Source organism: Cucurbita pepo, chromosome 10 (assembly GCF_057944985.1).
Source record: "Cucurbita pepo subsp. pepo isolate OVF chromosome 10, ASM5794498v1, whole genome shotgun sequence".
Classification (NCBI taxonomy): Eukaryota; Viridiplantae; Streptophyta; class Magnoliopsida; order Cucurbitales; family Cucurbitaceae; genus Cucurbita; species Cucurbita pepo.
Window position 1 is genome coordinate 15940623 of NC_141807.1, and position 21693 is coordinate 15962315.

At 35.6% G+C, this 21693-nt stretch overlaps 2 non-coding genes across 2 annotated transcripts; both read right to left on the minus strand.

Annotated features, from left to right (window-relative positions):
• Window positions 1–2193: 2193 nt before the first annotated feature.
• Window positions 2194–2265, minus strand: TRNAQ-UUG (transfer RNA glutamine (anticodon UUG)). The gene has a single exon. It is a non-coding gene; the product is annotated as a tRNA-Gln (tRNA).
• A 2251-nt stretch (window positions 2266–4516) lies between these two features.
• On the minus strand, window positions 4517–4589 carry TRNAF-GAA (transfer RNA phenylalanine (anticodon GAA)). The gene has a single exon. It is a non-coding gene; the product is annotated as a tRNA-Phe (tRNA).
• Between the last annotated feature and the right edge of the window lie 17104 nt (window positions 4590–21693).

Below are 21693 nucleotides of genomic sequence, written 5' to 3' on the forward strand. Positions count from 1 at the left end.
AACTCTAAATAACGAAGATTCTGGAGCTCTCAATGTCAGTTTAAGCTCCTCCTATAAGGTCGGAAGTAGGAGCAACAATACGGAATAAGAATCGAGAAAGTTCAATCCCCAAATTGAAGGCAATAAGCATTTAGATGGTGGATCTCCTACTCTCAGATTTCTTCCAAATTCGAGAGCAATCCTCCACCATTTCTCTTCAAACTTTTAAATAACGAAGAATCTAGAGCTCTCAATGTCGGTTTAAGCTCCACCTATAAAGTCTGAAGTAGGAGCAACAATACGGAATAAGAATCGAGAAAGGTCGATCCCCAAATCGAAGGCAATAAGCGTTTAGATTATGAGTCTCCTACTCTCAGATTTCTTCCAAATTCGAGAGCAATCCTCCACCATTTCTCTTAAAACTTATTCCTACAGTTTCTCAACAAGATTACCCACAAGTTCTATAAAGGAATAGAGTGCTGAAAGTGCCCAAAAACCATTCCCCCAATTCAATCCGCCATTGAAGAACTTCAAGAAAAACTTGGAAATCCAATTCGAGGATACATGATGACTCGTCGAGCAAGAATAATTCCAATAAGTTTCTGCACCTCCAAGGAATGCTTCCATAGAAGACCACAAAGAAAAATAACCTCGAGAGCGTGCCAAATTGAAGAAAATAGGTTTCGAAATTAAATTGGGGATAAGAGTCAAAATTCCTATCTACGATCTCTTTTCCTTCAAATTAAGGATTCCTCTAGCTTTAGAGGAAGATGTTGAGTAAACTTGATGAAGGAATCGAGAGTTGAGACATTATAGAACAAGCTACCCATGAGATCGAAAATCTAGCGTTTCGAGTGAGTTGCATACCGAGAACAATTTTTAGAAATTAAGGTCCTACACTCAAAGACGTTCCTCCAAACCAATTCCTTTAGCCTGAAGATAGGACATGGAAGGGGTTCAATGAAGAAATAGGGCGTTGAAACCCCTAGAATCGACTACCCAATAAGAAATCCTTTGTTTTATCTCCAGCGATAAATCAGATTTTGGATGAACTTTGGTAACGAATATCTTAGGCTACGATCCACGAGAAGTTATCAAATAAATCCCTAACCCTTTCTTGTAAGATCCATTTGTAAGTTTCACGAAGAAATCGAGGAGAGAAACGCTATAAATGTGGCTATACAGGCCGAGTTTCAGATGGTGGCGATGCGAAAAATGCGCATCTTCTTCCTTTTCAGAGGAAGAAAACGATGATACGTTTAGTTCAACTAAACTGTCCAAGTCAACTCAAAATTTGACCTTTTCTCGAGTTTTCTCAGTAGATCTTATTTTATGAAATGTTGTATGAATCCTTATCCCGAGAGGTTATATAAGGTAATGAAGTTTGGGAGTTATTGGAAAACTTTAGTTAGCGAAACCAAGATATGGGAGAAAATGATCATCACTGCCGCGAGGCCCCTATTTCTCTTTAGGTGGGATGCTTTGGTATATGTACCATGAGCAGGATTCCATGATGAACTTATTATCTCCCTCACCTAAATGAGATGCCGTGCACCACGATTTGCTAGCAGGATGCCACGATTATGACAACGCCACCTATGCACTCATGGGGAGAAAATTAAGAGTTATTTCGCAAGAGTTTTCATGGTTAAAATACGATGCATGACATGACAACCTCTAAGGTTTAGTTCCTGAAAACGAAACAAGAAGTCATATCCTAGCTCAAGGTTTAGACATGCTCCAAACAAAACAAGAAGTCATATCCTAGCTCAAGGTTTAGACATACTCCAAATTACCAACTATTTTCTGTAAGGGTCTATTTTTTATGACATGAGAATAAATTCAAGATTTCAAGTTGTTTGGAGCAAGTTCGGAACCTAAAACTCATGCTAGTTATTATGGGTTCAAATGATATTGTTTGGAGCAAGTTCGGAACCGAAAACTCATGCTAGTTATTATGGGTTCAAATGATAGCGGAGCGGAGCAAGTTCGGAATAACTTGTTTGGAGCAAGTTCGGAACCGAAAACTCATGCTAGTTATTATGGGCTCAAATGATAGCGGAGCAAGTTCGGAATAAGTCAAGAATGTTACACCTTATGCCTCGAGAAAATTTGTGTTTTCGCATCGAATGCTAGGAAACACCCTTTTGTTTTAAAATGTCTTGTGTTGTCGTTCCTTATTCTGTGTTTTCGCATCAAGGTCATTTCTTAAAAAGGTCCTACCGAGAGTTGAACCCAGGTCGTTGGATTCAAAGTCCAAAGTGCTAACCACTACACCATAGAACCCCTTGTAAAAATTGATTTTGGAATGGTTTTCCTATTTTATGCAGATTCCACAAGAAGAGAGATTCTATCCCGAGTCAAACTCAAGTTATTGGATTCAAAATTCTAGAGCTATTTTATCTAACTCGTTGTGATCTTGAGCACCTTTAGAGTGATTGCAAAAGTAACCCTCTAGTGTTGATTGAAGCCCTTGGAGAACATGTAATTTTATATATTTCTTATAATTAATTTATATATTGTTGTATATTACAAACAAATTGAAATAATACTTTACATCCCAGTCTTTCTTTCTTCCGTGCAAAACTTAACAGGAAAACCATATTATTTCAATATTCACTTGAGAAACAAGGGGTGAAAACTATATTATTGCAAACCCTCCATTATTGCTTCTACTTTGTGTCAAAATGCTTACACTAAATCATGTTACTAACTAGTTGGTTTGGTTCGGTTCAATTCTTGGGTCCACTAGATTGAATCGACCTAGCTCAATTAAACTCTTAAGAATATAAAAATCATAAGTTTCTTAAATTACGTTAACGAGAAAGTTTAACCCCTAATTTTTTTTAGAATGTTTAGCTTTGTGTCTAGTTGATCTCTAAATGCTTAGAAGTATCTAATAAGACTTCTATTTAAGGAACTTTTCTCTATAAAAGAGGTAAGACTTAAGGTTTATTATTAAGGAATTTCAAATGAGTGATTTGATATAGGACAAAATATTTATTTGTTTCAAATATCTTATGTTGACCATTCTTTTTTGTCAAGTATTTTGAATATTATCATTGTGAATTACTAATGGCATTAGATTGAATATCATTAATAACAATATCCCAAAACTCAAGTAAAGATGACATCAGAATTAATACTTTAATTTCATCTTCTAAATATATTTCCACTTAACTCAGTTGACTGATAATCATAATAGTCACCTATGCACAAATATTTACAACCTTAAAAGGTAAAATTATAAAGAGTACAAGAGAAAAGTGTTTAAAATAGTTTCAAAATATAGAAAAAAAAATAGTTTAGATGAGCACCCGAGTGAGTTTGACAAGGAGACCCGAATTTAAACTTTACCTACGTTTGAGAGGCACTATAATGATCAAGTTCAATGGTATTTTAGATTAAAAAGACTTTTATGAACTTTGTACCTTTGTTAGTGTTACTTTGTACCTTTGTTTGTGTTACTTTGTACCTTTGTTAGTGTTATGTTATAGACATTTGGTCAAGTTCAACAAGTGGGGTTGAGGTGATTCAAATGGTTAATGTCACTTTATTTGATTCAAATTGTTAATGTGATAATCCAGTTGAATAGTTACAGGTTATTTCCAAGGTCTCTCTTATTGAACGCCAAAAAGGCTGAAATGATTGTTATTGAAGGCCAACAAGGCTCAAATGATTGAGATGAGTACCTGAGTGAGTTTGACAAAATTGAAATAAAATCAAATAAAATTGAAAAAAGTTAGCCTTATGACACTTCCTTCAACTCGAACACGTAACCTTGAGATCTACAGTGACGCTCTCCCAACTAAGCTATCCCCACTAACATTAAAAATGAAAACTCATTAGTAAGGTATTTAGCTAATTCATTGATATTTTAAAAAGAAATAATCACTAATTTTAAATTGAATAGTTAGGAGTCAAGTTATGTGACGTGAATCAGGTGCGGTGAAACCGAGTTATCTTCGCTAATATTTGAAAAAAAAAAAATCATAAGTAAAGGTATTTCTGCTAATTCATTATTTATTGAAATTTTAAAAATAAATAATAACTAAATTTTTATTGAATAGTGCAAATGGAAACAGGTGCGGTGAACGTGGAGATTAAACAAACACGTCAAAAATTTATTGAATAGTGCAAATGGAAACAGGTGCGGTGAACGTGGAGATTAAACAAACACGTCACCTTCAAATCTGTAGTTTGACACTCTCCCAACTGAGCTATCCCTGCTAACGTTAAAAATAAAAATTCATAAGTAGAGCTATTTCCACTATAAAAATTCATAAGTAGAGCTATTTCCACTAATTCATTATATTTTAAAAAGAAATAATAATCAACTAAACTATAAGGTGTTATAATCGCAACTAAGTGATCCCAATCCTTTAAGGGTGACATCTTGTAGCAGGGCGAGTGGGAAAATAGCAACCTATACCAGTTGATAAAAAACGTGACCGTATTTCCACTAATAGATTATATTTTAAACATAAATAATCACTAATTTTGAAAAGAATATTCAAATTATGCAACGTGAACCAAGTGCGGTGAACGTGGATCGAACACATGACCTTTAGATCTTCAGTCTGACGCTCTCCCAACTGAGCTATCCCCGCAATCATTAGAAATGAAAATTTATCGGTAAAGATATTTTCGCTGATTCATTGAGATTTTAAAAAGAAATAATGACTAATTTTTTATTGAATAGTCAGGTTATGCAAATTGAAACAGGTGCGGTGAACGTGGATAAAACAAGTGTGACCTTCAAATCTTCAGTCTAACAATCTCCCAACTAAGCTACTCTTGCTAACATTAAAAATGAATATTCATCAGTAAAGGTATTGGGTACACTTCTTAAAATTCAACAAAAGGCAATAGTATTAGACCGAGATGCCAGATTTAAATCTCCCTTCTGAAAATTTTAACAAAAGGCATTGGGTACGCAGTTATAGTACGATATTCCACCCATAAAAAGATGGTCAAACAAAAATGCTCAAGCAAATATTGGAAGACATGTTAAGTACCTACCCCTTATGAAATTCGCTTATAATAATATTTGCCAAGCCACCATACAAATGGCCACATACGAGGTTCTCTATGGACGAAGATTTCGATCCCCTATCTTTTGGGAAGAAGGGGGGCAAACGAAAACTATTGGGCCAGAGCTGGTGCAAATTACCAACGCCGCAGTCCAGAAGATTAAAGCTAGGATATAAACCGCACAAAGCCCAGAGAAAAGCTATGCAGACCTAAGGCGCAAGGACATGGAATTGTAGGTAGGGGATCATATATTCCTAAAGGTAGCACCCCATGAGAGGGGTGCTCAGGTAGGGTAAAAAGGGGAAGCTAAGCCCTAGGTTTATCCGTCCCCTTGAGATATTAGAAAGGATTGGATTTGTGGCCTATAGAATCGGGCAATGCCCAAACTTGTCTGCAGTACATAATATCTTTCATGTATCCATACTACGGAAGTATACCCTAGATCGTTCGCACGTACTGGCTCATGAAACTCTCTTCTTGAGAGATGACCTAACATATAAAGAACACGTGATTCAAATAATAGACAAGAAAGTGAAATGATTGAGAAACAAGGAAATCTCTCTTGTTAACGTCCTATGGAAGAATCATAGAGTAGAAGAAGCCACTTGGGAAACAGAAGGAAAATAAGAACCTTGTACCATGACCTATTTTAGAATAAGCACTTTCGATGACCGAAAGTTTTCAATGGAGAGTAGAATTTGCAACACTCAAGGTCTCCAATAAGAGATGGTGTATAATCTCTACTAGGTTGTATCTAGAAGCAAAGAACAAGTAAAATGAAAAAACATTGAGAAAATGGTACATTTTCTAATTTTTATAAACTTCCCGAATCATTAAATTTTTTATAGAATAAGAATTACAAGGTGTTTAAAAAAGGAAGGCTCTGATCGGAGAAGACTTCTGGCAGAAGATTCAGAAAAATCGAGAATGAAAGAGGTCCTGAAAGTGCTAGTAGATTTTCACACGAATTAGTCCACGTTAGGTTACCCTCTAATGTTTTCCTAAGCTAAAACCTCAACTCCTAAAGCCTAACCCATGACATTATGTATAAACCTAGGTTCATCAATAATCCATGTACCAAGTACCTAGAACTATGTGAATAACATGTTAAATAAGTTGGTAGGATCCATACCCATAAGTAACCATTATTTGCATTACGTGTGTACTCAAAGGCCCATATTCCTCTTTAGGTAGGATGTCATGCAATATGTATCATGAGCTGGATGATATGATAGGCCTACCTTTCCAATCAGCTAAACGAGATGTCCTGCACCACGATTTACCAGTAGGATTACATGATTATGACGACACCATTCATGTGTTCATGGGGAGAAAATTGAAGGTTATTTTAGGGGAAGGTTTCCAAGATCAGTATATGATACATGACACGATGACCTCTAAGTTCTAAGATCCTGAAAACATAACAAGAAGTAATATCCTAGCTTAAGGTCGCGATTAAGAACATATTCTTGATTTACCTTGAATGACGTGTAGGACATATTCTTGATTTACCTTTATATTTCATATTAGTTAAGCTTTTTGTAAAATCACAATTACACAACAACAAAGATGAACTTGGCTCTGTTTATTATTTTAAAGAAAATTTCTTTCTCCATCTTATTCCTAATAACTCTGCAACTAAATTCATATTATGCTAAGAAACAAATTTTTTACTAGCAAGAAGTAGAATATGCAACTTAAACTAAAATTTCATCTAAACAAATTTTATTGCCATACAACATAGATGACAATTATAGCCTTCAAACAAAAACTAAGTAGTTGTGGTGAACGGGATAGAAACTCTAGTGTTCATCCATAATATACAACCACTACCTAAATTATGACCTAAAAATTTGAAAACATAAGTTGTAGTTGAAAATTACATAAAACAATCCCCTAAATCCAAGAACTCCTGTCCAATTAGTAAATCCTAAACATAGTAGCTAACATAGAGTAATTGAAGCTCCACATCTTCTATTCTTTTGAATGAAATTTCTTCCTTTAAAAAAGAAATTTGTTCTTCCTTGTAATTTAATACATTTATTGATTGAATAATTGTATTATTTTAAAGGTTATTTATAGGTTATTTATTTCACTTCATCAATAATGAGATGAAAGTGAAAATCCATACTCATCAATAATTTGACAAATGTGGAAATCCATAATCATCAATAATATGATGATGGGAAAAGTGAAAATAATAATATAAATGGGAAAAGTGAAAATAATAAAGGAAAAGGTTCAAGACAAACAAACATGATGAGATATGTGAGGAGAAATGTTTCATCCTGACATATTTCACCAACTAATTTTTTTTAATTTTGTTTACAAATAGTTGAACGACTATTCAGTCGATATTTACAAAGGTGGTTGAGAATCCAAAAATGAATTATTGAGATCATAAATCGTATCTTCATCTTCTTCTTCTACAATAGAAGGAGAAGACGTCGAACCGACTGATGCGACCTCTTGAAGAATCTTTTGAAAATCAGCTTCTGAAGTTGTCTGGGCTAATGCAGCGAGTAGCTTCGACTTTGAATTAAGGAATTCGGAGGTCATCTTCTTGGATAAATCCTGAAGGTGGCCATTCTCAGATAGCCAGACCTTTACCGCTTTGATGTCTGCGTGGGTATAAGTATATTTATCCCACAATTTAATTTTGATAGTTTTGAAGACTTGTTTTATTTGGTCTTCGGTTTCTTTAATTTGAAAATTCCAAGTTAAAATCCAAGGAATTTGAAAGTATACGCAAAAGCGCATGGTTAATGGAAATGGGGTTTTGAATATATTTTGAATGAAGTAGTGGTACGATTCCTGTATTGGGACTGGAAATATATCTTTGGCTGATCCAAAGATTTTCCACCATTTGATAAACCAAAATGGATAATGAATTTTATGAGCATTCTGGCAGAATTGAATAAACCACGAGTGCTCGTAATTTTGATACCAAAAGACATTGAACCATGTCATGTGATAGTCTCTGTATGAGTAAGAATGAGGAACAAAAGATTTTGAAAAAGTCTTCTCCGTGTATGGATCTTGATTCCAATACGTCGGGTTCATGACTTTAAAAATTTTTAATTTTGAATACGCGATTTTCGAAGGATCATCGCGACTCAGAATATGAGTAATTTCAACGGACTTTGTGTCGACTAGAATAAATTCATAAAACCTTCTGGTTTTATGAAGATCTTCTGGGATATAAAAGAATCCCGATGGATAGGCTTTTTTAACGACTTCGCCGATTTTTGGGTCGTCGTATTCTGGTTCTACCATAGCTTCTGGTATCGACACAGATTTTTGAAAATATGTCCTGATTTCAGGAGCTGGAGAAAATCGAACGGGAACAACCGCATCCGAGTAGGTTGAGGGGACAGAAGGTCCCTTTGAAGTGGAAGAGACAGTAGGTCTCGATGGAGTAACGGCAGATGGCCGTGTTGAAGAGGCAGAAGGTCTCGCCGGAGTGATAACCTCCGCTTGTTTTTTAGAAAGCTTTGCTTTAGACCTGGTCACCAAGGTGAAACCAGCATCCATTGCATAGCTGTTAGACATCATTGGAGTAGGTGTGCTTGAAGAAGCATTGGGCTTCTTCCCATTTTCGATCACTTCCTTTCCGGTCATTACTGGGAGAAGGAGATTGGTGTTGGGGAGAATTTTTCTTTGAGAGTAAGAACTCTCTTGAGAGGTAATCTGCCAAGGGGTTTTCGACTCCTTTTATAGGCAAAATTTGGAAGTCGAAGCAAGATGAAATGGCTTGCCATCTAGCAAAAATTTGTTTAGACACAAGATTCTTGCCATCTTTTTCTAAAACAAATTTAGATGCCCTTAAATCTGTTTTGATAACAAAGCTTTTGTTAATTAAATCACTTTGAAATTTTTGTACACAAAGTACTATTGAAAGTATTTCTTTCTTTACTGTTGAGTAATTTTTTTTAGTAGAATTCCATATTCCCGAATGGAAACGGACAATGGATTCTTTCTTGTCAAGGGACTGTTTCAGGATTCCTCCATATCCAATATCGGATGCGTCGGTCTCCACTATTAAACTAGCCCTTGGGTTTATCAGCGATAAACACAGAATTGACTTGACAAGGGATTTGATTTTTTGGACTGTTTTGATGTGTTCTTCTGTCCACGGCTTTGGATTCTTTTTTAGCCTTTTATAAAGTGGCTTGCAAATGGGTTTTATCTTTGTAGTTGGGTTTTATCTGTAATTTGGTCCAAAAAATTTGAGGCAGACTACATGGACCTTTGAATGGGTTTAATTAGACCCAAATAAATTTCAAATCCAAGAAAACGGATTTTTGTTTGAAAAAGTTTAATTTTATTGTTTAGACACAACTAAACCGCTTCTTTTGACTGCCGTAAAAAATGTTTGAAGATGCTTAAAGTGTTGATCGATGTTTTGAGAAAAAATCAGAACATCGTCACTATAAACAATTGAAAAGTCTTGAAAAGGATTGAAAATGTCATTCATAATCTTTTGAAATTTGGATGGAGCGTTTTTTTATCCCAAATGGCATAACGTTCCATTCGTATTGTCTGAAAGAGACATTGAAAGCCGTTTTGTACTTGTCTTTTTCTGAGATGTGGATTTGCCAAAATCCTAATTTCATATCAAATTTTGAAATTATTTTTGCATTTGAAATTCTTTGCATTAAATCTGATTGATTTGGAATTGGATATCTAATCCATTCCAAAACCTTATTTAAGGGTTTGTAGTTTATTACCAGTGGCGGGACTCCACGTTCCTTCTTTCCCTGGTTGTTGACGTAAAAAGCCGCACATGACCAGGGGCTCTTTGACGGTCTAATAAGACCCTTCTGTAAAAGATCATTGATTTCTGCTTTGCACAATGTTAGTAATTCTCTATTCATTTGAATAGGTCGGGACTTCGTAGGAATATTTTTCTCCTCGAAGTTTTTGACATAAGGAAGATCAACTGTGTTGCTTCCTATTCCAAAACGCATTAGGGATAGTTGAACAAATTTCCCTTTCTATTTGAGTTTGTAAAGTTTTGATTTTAGACTGGACAGTCTTATTTTGAATTTGTTCTTCTAATTCTTTTCAATGAAATTTCTTCCTTTAAAAAAGAAATTTGTTTTTCCTTATAATTTAATTCATTTATTGATTGAATAATTCTATTTTTTTAAGGTCATTTATTTCACTAATCCTTGTGGGGAAAGAAAGTTAAATTTTATCTTCTTTCCTAAGGCCTTTGACGGTAACCCCTTTTCATTTATTTTAAAAGGATATAATTGAGTAACGAAAGGAGTACCTAGGATTACCTCTTGTCCTAAGTCCTTTACTAAAAGGAAGGAATTTACGAAGCAAATTCCATCATTGCAAACATGAACTTTTGATAGTTTGTAATTAATTTTGAGTTTGTTGTTGTTTGCACCTCTAAGACCATACTAGTTTTTTCAAAATACTTTGTAGGTATTAAGCCTTCTTGAATGCAATTTTGATCGGCTCCAGTATCTATGAGAGCCTTTAGTGTGATTTTGAAATCATAAATTTTTAAGGTAACGAGAGCGTACCATTTTTGATATTGAGAAGTGGTGATGGCTCCAATGAAGGAACTTTGAAAATCTTCTTCGTCCAGGTTCGGTTGGGCCGTTTCCCTTTGTTCGGGCAGCCTTTCCTGAAGATTGAGAATTTCTTGACGAAGCATATAAGATTCTGACCTAGTTTCAGATCTTAACGCCTGTACCTCTTGTTTCAGATTATTAATCTCTCTTTGTAATGAGTAGTGAGTTCTCTCGGTTTTTCAAATCTTTGGAGAACTGATTGGAGTTTGTAGGGATTTCTTTCTTCCCTTTCAGGTGGCTTAGAGATTGTCATAACAATTTTTTTTGAATTTCTGGATCTTGAACTTTTTCTACTACTTTGAGTAGAATTTCTTGATCCTTTGTAAGGACATTTATGCATCCTTCGCACGTCCTTTTTCCTTCTTGTTCTGATTCGTATTCTGTGCTAGAATATGAATCAGATTCTTCTTGGAGTTCGAGGATTTCTCCCTCGTTGGATTGTTCTGAGTCGGTTAAAAGCTATTCCACTAGTGTGACTTAGATACCCTTTCTTTGTGATATCAGTCATGCTATTTGAATAGCCTGAAGTCATCATAGCCTCTCCACCGGTTCCGAAGACTCCTTCGGCATCAATGTGCTCCAATGAAAGAGATCAGGCCCTTTCGTGAACCAGAACCGGCTTAGTTGTGTCTAAACCAAAAGTGAGATCTTTTCGCGTATACGCAATCTTGAAACCCAATTAGCTGACGGACTGTCTTCTCAACCCTGGCGAGTATGAGTGCTTGGTAAGAGAGAATGTTAAATGAGAAAGACATTCGATTACGACAACATTCGCAACTACCAAAGTGCACTAAACCTAGTAGAGATCTTCGACCTAACGATAATGGAACTTCAAGTCCATTTAATCAATCCTATCTGTACCTTATTGTTGACCGAATCGGATGCACGCCAGGTCTAAATTCTCTCTCAGTCAACCGAAGACGAAAGAAAGATATCTGAAGTTTACGAATCGAAGAGAAAGTGGATATGAGTTCTACACGCTTTCATTTTCAAAAGCTTCGCTTGCCTACGGTACTTTATTCAGGATGTGCAACAATATGGTCATCTCTCAGCCGTGTATAGAGAATTCCTTGATCATTTCCTTGGCGAATAACACAAATGAAATCGCTTCCCTAATCGCCCATCTTATGAGTCCATTCTTGTCTTGTTGGTTTGTTGTACTATTCTATACCTCTCTCGATTGATAGAAAGACGTTCGGGAGCTGGGAGGGCCTATCGTGAGGGAACTTTCCTTTTCACGGTAGGCAAAGGTAAAACGGGAGCTGCATATGTCCACGGTGATCAAGGCAGAGCGACTCCTTCTTTAAAAGAGGTTGGTTTTATCGAAACTGTTAGATCCACTTTCGTTAAAGAAAAAATAGGAGCTCTTGGTTTGGCCGATGTCGATTCCTATGGCAATGCGCACTCGACTCAGGATGAGGATTCCGCTTTTCATACTGCTGCTATGAGCCGAAAGAGCTGGTAAGCCATCTCGCTAAACGAAAGGAAAAAGCACGTACGGGTTGACCTTGTAACAAGGGGCGGGGGCCAGCCAAAGAAGGTTAGTCGGACTAGGTTAGGACCGTTGATCTGGTTCATCTAGGTTCTTCCATGCGAGAATGTATGCATATCGGTATCTTCTTTAGGACCGGTTGCTTCCTCTTTTTGTTTATATGTTTAGAGAAACCTGCTAAGCCTGCCTTTCTTATCAGGTATGATTCAATCTTTCAGCTCAAACTTTCCTATCGTCCGACGGAAAAGGTAGGAGTACGACTACCTTTTCCTTTTGTTGCCCGAGCCAAGGGATCATTCAGTTTCTACCAAAAAGTTTGCTATCTATTAGTTTCCATAATCGAATGTATTTCTCATTTCACGATAGCTCTTCGAAGAGCTTCCTGGTCGGTAGTAGATGAAACCTTGGACTTCTATCGGACGTATAGCATTGCCTGGTGAGCTCGCCGTTGAGGGTTGGCCTTACAGGAGATCGAGCAGCCTTTCTTTCCCTACCTGGTATGCTTTCCCGATTATCGTGCAACTAGCCAACTAGCCAAAGATAGAGGGAGAGGGATCATGTCAATCAATTTGTATGTGCATTTTGTCCGTCCTGTACTTGCCTGCTTAGCTTTCTTAGCCAACATCTCTGGTTTCCCCCGAACCAAGAGGTCCTGCTTATCCATACCCAACAGTCACACTTTCAGCTAAAAGACTGATTTTTTTCATAAAGTCGGTTCATAGATCAAGAAAGAATGAAGCTGCTTACAGGGACAGTTACGCGATACGTCTTTTCATACTCGTCTTTTCTTTAACTCTGCTATCAACCTAGCCATTCTTGCTTGTTGATTTAAGGGGTCTCCCCACTGTAGACTACTCGGATTGGTTCTCGTGTCCCTGTGCCAAAAAGGATGGGCGAGTTTGGTTTGAGTGTTCATCGATTAGGTGGATCCATATACTCCGGGGGGGGGGGGGGTGAGACGAGGTGTAGCGTAGTCAGGTCAGCGCATCAGTTTTGGGTATGTTGTCTGCTAATGGTTTTAGGAAAGGGGGTACAAATTTTCTACATAGGTCATCTGTGGTCACAATTCTTTTAAGGAAGATTCTCCCAAATAATCGGTGAACAATAGCCTTTAAAGAAGTTTCAGAGAGCAAGAAGAGGCAGAACAGAGAATAGAAGTGAGTCGTGCAAGGAACAAGGAACTAGTAGGTTTAATTTGAGTTCGTTTGAACTAAAAAACGAACACAAATTTAAGACTCACTAGCCCAAAGTCCATATGTGGTAAAAAAAAAAAAAAAAACCTTCCATGGCCCAACCCTTATTCGCAGTTCGCATCCAACCATTTCCTTTTCAACCTACACGTATGCTCCAGGCCAAACTCACGTAACTAGTTAGAAGATGCGGCCCACAACTGAATGGAAGACAAGTGTCACAATCGCACTCTTGCAGTAGTGAGACAATGATTATGTGACATTTGTTCTAATCCAATGAACAAGTCAACCATGCAAAATTTAGACTGAATGAACAATAGCAATGTATGCTCGAATCACATTTAGAAATTAATATTTCAGAAAACGTGAGCGAGAAAATACGTTAAAAATAATTTCAAATAAAGCAATGTTATAAGCTAAAAGTGAAGAAACAACAACTGGTCACGTTCTCCTATAGTACATTTTGGGACATTTTAGTCCTGATGGGTGTAGATAATATTTTTGAGAACTGATCATACACCCCGTATTGGCACAACAATAATAGTAAAGGCCTATCTAAGATGAAAGCAAGTAAAAGGGATTTGGAATGATCATGCCACCATGAACCACAAATCGTTTACAAGAATAGCTGAGACATCTAACATGCAGCCACAGGCAACACGCCTTGGCCAATCATGACCGCGACATCTGCCCTTACACAATTTGTCAATATCTCTATCAACCGGCTCTTCATAAATCAACGTTGTAGGATGAGGCTGACTTTAGGTCTCGCGATGCGCTTCTAGCTGATCTCAGTATTGAGGAGTCTTTTCCAACCTACTAGGACCTGTTGAAAATAACTTCTCGGTTTGTTAACTCTTCAAGTCTTCTCTGTTGGTGTCTTTCCTACTTTCTTCGCTTGAAACAATTTCTTCTTTGCATGATGTCATACCACCTGCTTTTACTTGATGTTTTCTTGGTCAGAATAATAACGTTTCAAGTTACTGACGTGGACAACAGGGTTAGTCTGTATCCATAGGAGCAATTGGATCCTATATGATGTCTTCCTAATCTTGTGGACAACTTCGACTAGTCCATAGAATTTTCCCACCAGTCTTTGGTTCTTGTTGCTTTGAACTCAAAGTTGATTTGACCTTAACTTATCATAACTCTCTATTTTCTTTGAAATTATCGTGGTCGACCCTTCTCTTCAACCGTCTGGATGGTATTTCTGCGTGAACATGTGTTGCTTTAGTGGTTTGTTTTTGTCTCTCTTCTTCAGTAGAGGTGTTGGCTTGGTGTCTTTGCCAAGCATTTGAGTGATCACTGAAAAGAGCCTTTGCAGGTCAATATTTCTTCTTACATTTTCTCTATCATGTTCTTTGTGTTCATTTAGATCAAGTGTGTGCATTGTTGTGTTATTCTAATAACTGGTATCAGAGCGAGGAGAGATTCACCACGATCTGTGAAGATGGAAAGTTCAAAGACTGGAATTGAAAAGTTTGATGGATTCGATATCAGTATCTAGAAGATGCAGATTGAAGACTACCTATACGAGAAAGATATTCAGGAACCCATTTTGGGGGTGAAGCTGGATACCATGACCACGGAGGAGTGGAAGCTCAAGGATTGTCACGCCGTAGGGTTAATCTGGTTGACGCTGCCAAGGAACCAAAGAAAGTGCGATTGGAAATGGTCCATACAGACGTTTTGGGACCATCTCCAGTTTCTTCATTTCTAGTACCAAAATTTCATGGATTAGATGTCTCGCACTGTGCAACGACAACTCTCTGTTTTCCTAAGGCTAGTCAGATATCTCATGACCACTCTTTTCCTCCCCACCATATCTAGACACTATAACGTTGATCCACTATTGCCTTATATAGTTAACGTTCACTCTTTAACGTCCAAGAACATTTTATAACTACCACAAAAATCAAAACATACAATAAATTCATACAAGTTTTACAACATATCATATAATAAAAAATAGGGTTAGACTGCATACTTGGTCGCGGAGAGACGTGTCATCGAGTTGAGTCATAGAGATATACAACTCTTTATCCTAAGAAAAAATCTATATAATTTAAAATCTGGCTGCTCTGGTAGCAATCTGTCACAACCCAAATTTCAAGGGTTCAAAACTCAAATAGAAACTAAAATTGAGAGTGAAAAAAAATAAAAATAAAAGTAAATTAATATAAAATAAGAAAATGTTGTAAAATTAAAATGAGATTGAGTAACACAACATTAAATATAAAATAAAATAAAATTATAAGACGGTGTTGTTCAAATTTATCCAAACAAAAAAAAAAATGTTTGGGATACAATTACAAAACAAAAAAAAAATAAAAATAAAAAAAATAAAAAATAAATACAAAAGAATTCAAACACAAAGACAGACTAATGCTACATAACAACCCCATCTGTGAGTGCACAACGTTTGAAGGCTCCCTCATCTCAACGGTAAGTTCCATTACGAACCCATCCAAAATAATCACACCTGTGACCGCATCTCCTGACTTTAAACGGCTAGTCTGAACATGGTTTCGTCAGAAAGCTTTAGAGATAAATCTATATTTACAAAAATATTTTTCTCTTAATTTATAACTAGTCATAAAAAGAAATAATTAGGTACAAATTTGGTCTAGAATTCAAAACTTACTTTCAAATCTTACCGTTCCTTAACTAGATTCAAATCCAAATTCTTAAACTTCTAGTACCTTAAATAAAGTTGGTATCCTCTCATAAAACAGGAATTTCTCTTAAGATCATTAAATTCTTATAGATTCCACACTCAATATCATTAATACAATTATGTTTTATCTTGAACATGCCAAACATGAAACTAAAGTGCGTTCAATTCAACTCCATTTTATTGCCATCTTGAATGATGTGTAGGGTATATTCTTGATTTACCTTAAAGTTCTTGTGACATGACAATTCATATTAGTTAAGCTTTTTGCAAAATCACAAGTTAAAAGACAACAACGACGAACCTAGGTCTATTAGTCAATTCAAACACAATTTCTTTTTCCATCTTATGGATAATAATAGTTCAACTAAATCCATATTATGCAAAGAAACAAGTTTAGGACTCATAAAAACAACTACCTAAATTATGTCCTAAAAATTTTAAAACATAAGTTGTAGTTGATAATTACACAAAATTTTCCCTAAATCCATGAACTCGTGTCCAATTAGTCAATCCTAAAGATTGTAACTAGCATATAGTAATTGAAGCTCCACGTGAAGTAATTTAAAGTTCCCCTTACCTAACTAAAGTTCATCTCATCTTTAATGAAGCACGAATTGCACTGAAGTTCATGAAATGCTTATAGACTCCAACTCTGAGTACTATTAATGCAATTATGTTTCATATGAGTTTGTCATAAATGAAACTAAGGTGCATTCAATACAACTTTATTTTCTTGTCATACGAGGCAAAATAGAAAAATTAAATCAAACAAACTGATGAACTGAACCCAATCAATCCAACCAAAATTGATTAGTTTGTTTATTTTGTTGCGTTGTTGGTTTATTTGATAACCCTGGTATATTATAACAATTCAACTTTTCGTTTTATAGCCCAACAACTACTAAGAGAAAAATATATTTGAGTAGAAGCTAAAAATATTGGGTGTTCAAGAAAAAACATTTGGTTTAGTGGTATGATTCTCACTTGGGATGCAAGAGGTTTTGAGTTTAATTCTTGAAATGCCCCTATGTCTAAATCTTTTCTTATCTAAGGACTTCATATTTGAAATCAACCTAACTTCATACTCGACATTTTATACTTACCATCATGCTCTTAATACTCAAAGTCTTTCTTAACATCCCATCCCAAGGCTTTATTTGGCTCAAAGTCTTTCTTAACATCCCATCCCAAGGCTTTATTTGGCTCAAGTCTTTCTTAACGTCTCATCCCAAGGCTTTATTCTCCAAGACAAATTCTACATCCGAGGACTTCACGTGTTTCCTGCAATACGACAAAATACGACCTTAATACCTAGGCCTAAGGCTTCATACATATGTTTCAAGTGGTATAACAAGGGTAAGGCTTCATACATATGTTTCAAGTGGTATAACAAGGGCATTTGGTCTAGTGGTATGAAAGTTCGATTCTCAAAATGCCCCTTCATGAGATTGTAGTATGAAAGACATTTACCAAGTAAATAAACACATTAAAATAACACAAGTGACACGTATGTAAACTATGTTATTAATATTTTATTTCTATTACATCTTTCCTTATTTATGAAATAATGAGCGGAGATATTTTTCATTTTCACAATTACTGATGACGGGAGGTTTAGGATTTTTTAATGTAAGAATCGTGGGGATGTAGCTCAGATGGTAGAGCGCTCGCTTCCGGTGTGGAAAGTACGGAGATCGATACCTTGCATCTCCAAATGAATCGATCACTAAACTTATGAAATAATGAGCGGAGATATTTTTTCATTATCACTAAATATATTATTCCATCTTTCCTTGTTTATGAAATAATGAGCGTAGATATTTTTTCATTTTTACAATTATTGATGACGGGAGGTTTAGGGTTTTCTGATGTAAGAATCGTGGGGATGTAGTTCAGATAGTAGAGCGCTCACTTCTGATGTGGAAAGTACGGGGTTGATACCATGCATCTCTAAATGAATCGATCACTAAATATATTATTTCTTTTCAATTTTTTCTTATTTACGCCATAATGAGCAGGGATAGTTTTTCATGTCACTATTATTGATGACGAGACGTTTAGGATTTTGTGACATAAGAATCGTGGGGATGTAGCTCAAATGGTAGACCGCTACTTTGCATGCGAGAGGTACGGGGATAGATACCACGCATCTCCAAAATAAAACTATCTATTATTAAATATATTATTGAAAATTATTTCTTTTCAATTTTTCCTTATTGATGACAGGTTGAGTAGCAATATTCTTCATTGTCACTATTATTGATGATGGAAAATTTAGGGTTTTGTGATGCAAGAATTGTGGGGATGTAGCTTCGCTTAGCATGCGAGAGGTACGACTTAGCATGTGAGAGGTACGAGGATCGATACCTCGCATCTCCAAAAGAAACTATTTATTATTAATATTTTATTTCTATTCAATATTTTCTTATTTATGACATAATATGCAGAGATACTTTTTCATTTTCACAATTATTGATGAAGCGACATTTAGGGTTTTTTTATGTAAGAATCATAGGGATGTAGTTCAAATGGTAGAGCGTTCATTTCCCATGTGGAAAGTACGGGGATCAATACCTTGCATCTCCGATTGAATCGATTACTAAATATGTTATTTCTTTTCAATTTTTTCTTATTCAGGACATAATGAGCAAGGATAGTTTCTCATTTTCACTATTATTGATGACAAAATGTTTAGGACTTTGTGACATTGGAATTGTGGGGATATAGCTTAGATGGTAGAGCACTCGCTTTGCATGCGAGAGGTATGGGGATCGATACCCTGCATCTCTAGATTTTCTTCATTTTCACTATTATTGATGATGGGAATTTGAGGGTTTTTATCATGCAACAATTGTGGGGATGTAGCTCGGGATGTAGCTTATGATGGGAAATGTATTATGATGCAAGAATGGGAATTTGAGGGTTTTATCATGCAACAATTGTGGGGATGTAGCTCGGGATGTAGCTTATGATGGGAAATGTATTATGATGCAAGAATTGTGGGGATGTAGCTTATGATGGGAAATTTAGGGTTTGATGATGCAAGAATTGTGGTGATGTAGCTTAGATGATGATGGGAATTTGAGGGTTTTATCATGCAACAATTGTGGGGATGTAGCTCGGGATGTAGCTTATGATGGGAAATGTATTATGATGCAAGAATGGGAATTTGAGGGTTTTATCATGCAACAATTGTGGGGATGTAGCTCGGGATGTAGCTTATGATGGGAAATGTATTATGATGCAAGAATTGCGGGGATGTAGCTTATGATGGGAAATTTAGGGTTTGATGATGCAAGAATTGTGGGGATGTAGCTTAGATGTTAGAGCTCATTTAACATGCAAGAGGTAAGGGGATATCCCACATCTTCAAAAGAAACTATTTGTTATTAATATTTTACTTCTATTCAATCTTTCCTTATTTATGACATAATTAGCGGAGATATTTTTTCATTTTCACTAGAATTGATAACAGGACATTTAGGATTTTCTGATATAAGTATTGTGGGAATGTAGCTTAGATGGTAGATTGCTTGCTTAGCATGCAAGAGGTACGGGGATCGAATCGATACCCCATGTCATCAAAAGAAACTATTCGTTATTACTTTATTTCTATTCAATTTTTCCTTATTTATGACATAATGAATAGCGTTATTTTTTTATTTTCACTATTATTGATGACGAGATGCTTAGGATTTTGTGACATAAGAATCTTGAGGATATAGCTTAGATGGTAGAGCGTTTGCATCCCATGTGAGAAGTACTGGCCTTGGTACCAGACATCAACAAAGGAAACGATTACTAAATATATTAGTTCTTTTAAATTTTTCCATATTTACTACATAATGAGCGGGGATAGTTTTTCACTTTCAATATCATTGATGACTGGAAGTTTAGAGTTTTTTGATGTAAAATCGTGGGAATGTAGCATGCGAGAGATACAGGGATCGATACCTCGCATCTCCAAAAGAAACTATTCGTTATTACTATTTTATTTCTATTCAATATTTCCTTATTTATGACATATTGAGTAGCGATATTTTTTTAATTTTCACTATTATTCATGACGAGACGTTTAGGGTTTTGTGACGTAAAAATTGTGGGGATGTAGCTTAGATGGTAGAGCGCTCGCTTTGCATGCGAGTTATACGGGGATTGATAGCCTGCATCTCCAAAAGAAAGTATTTAATTTGTTATTATATTTTTTCATTTTCACAATTATCGATGCCCCGCATCACCAAACCAAACTATTTGTTATTAATATTTTGATATTTTTTTATTTTCACTATTATTGATGATGGGACATTTAGGGTTTTATGATGAACAAATTATGGGGATGTAGCTCAGATGGTAGAGCGCTCGCTTTGTATGTGAGAGGTACGGGTATCAATACCCCGCATCTCCAAAAATAAGACTATCTATTATTAAATATATTATTTCTTTTCAATTTTTCCTTATTCATGTCATGTTGGGTAGTAATATTTCTTTCATTTTCACTATTATTGATGACTAGAAATTTAGGGTTTTGTGATGCAAAGATTGTGGGGATGTAGCTCAGATGGTAGAGTGCTTGCTTAGCATGTGAGAGGTACGGGGTAAAAGAGAGTATATAGAGAGGACTTTGGCTATGCCATTCTTATAGATAAAACAGAGTAATGTCCCATATAGAGAGAGGACTTATTGTAAGTAAAGAAAACAATCTAGTTTCCCACAAGCACATATAGGACTTTGGCTATGCCATTCTTATAGATAAAACAGAGTAATGTCCCATATAGAGAGAGGACTTATTGTAAGTAAAGAAAACAATCTAGTTTCCCACAAGCACATATAGAGAGAGGACTTATAAGTCTATAGAGAGAGGACTTATTGTAAGTAAAGAAAACAATCTAGTTTCCCACAAGCACATATAGAGAGAGGACTTATAAGTCTAAAGAAAGCAATCTAGTTATACTGCTACTTGTGGAGAGGGAATTTGATGAATTCCTCAAAAGATAAGAACTTCTTCACAATTGCAATATCTGGCTAATGAATATTATTGTCATTTATAGCTTCTTATAGGATGGCGGTAGTCCGATGCATATGACGGAACTTCTTCACAATTGTAATATCTGACTAATGAATATTATTGTCATTTATAGCTTCTATCACAATAATATAAAATTTGGGGTTAAAGCCTATATGTGATTGAAAAGACCATTCACCACACGCTTGTAAATTAAATTATATCTACCACCTTTGAAATTTTTCACGGCAAACCTTCCAACAGCTTGCACTTTTTCGTCATTGACATCCTTAATTGGAACTAGATTTTAAGGCAAATCTTCTCCACGACTCACTTTGGAACACTTTTATAGATAGTTTCAACAAACTTACTTTGCTCGTTAATACTTTGGAGTTCAATATTTATAGTTGGAGAACGCTATTCAAATTTATAGGGTCGAATCTTACAACAAAGTCTAATTGAGCCTCCCTCTATTAGGAGATAGCTTCGAATCAAATTCTTTAGTTTGGACAATGGTTGCATTGTTTTAGTCAAACAACCGAGACTAGTGTATTACCAATAGTATAAACATTCTGTATGTCTATTTTCTTACATATTAACAATTGTATACAAATAATAATTAAATTTATGAGAAGAAGTTTGGATGGAGTTTTATTAAATAGGTCATCTTAAATTATATCTAAAAATATATAATATATTTTTTTTTTCTTTTTTACATTTAGGAGAAC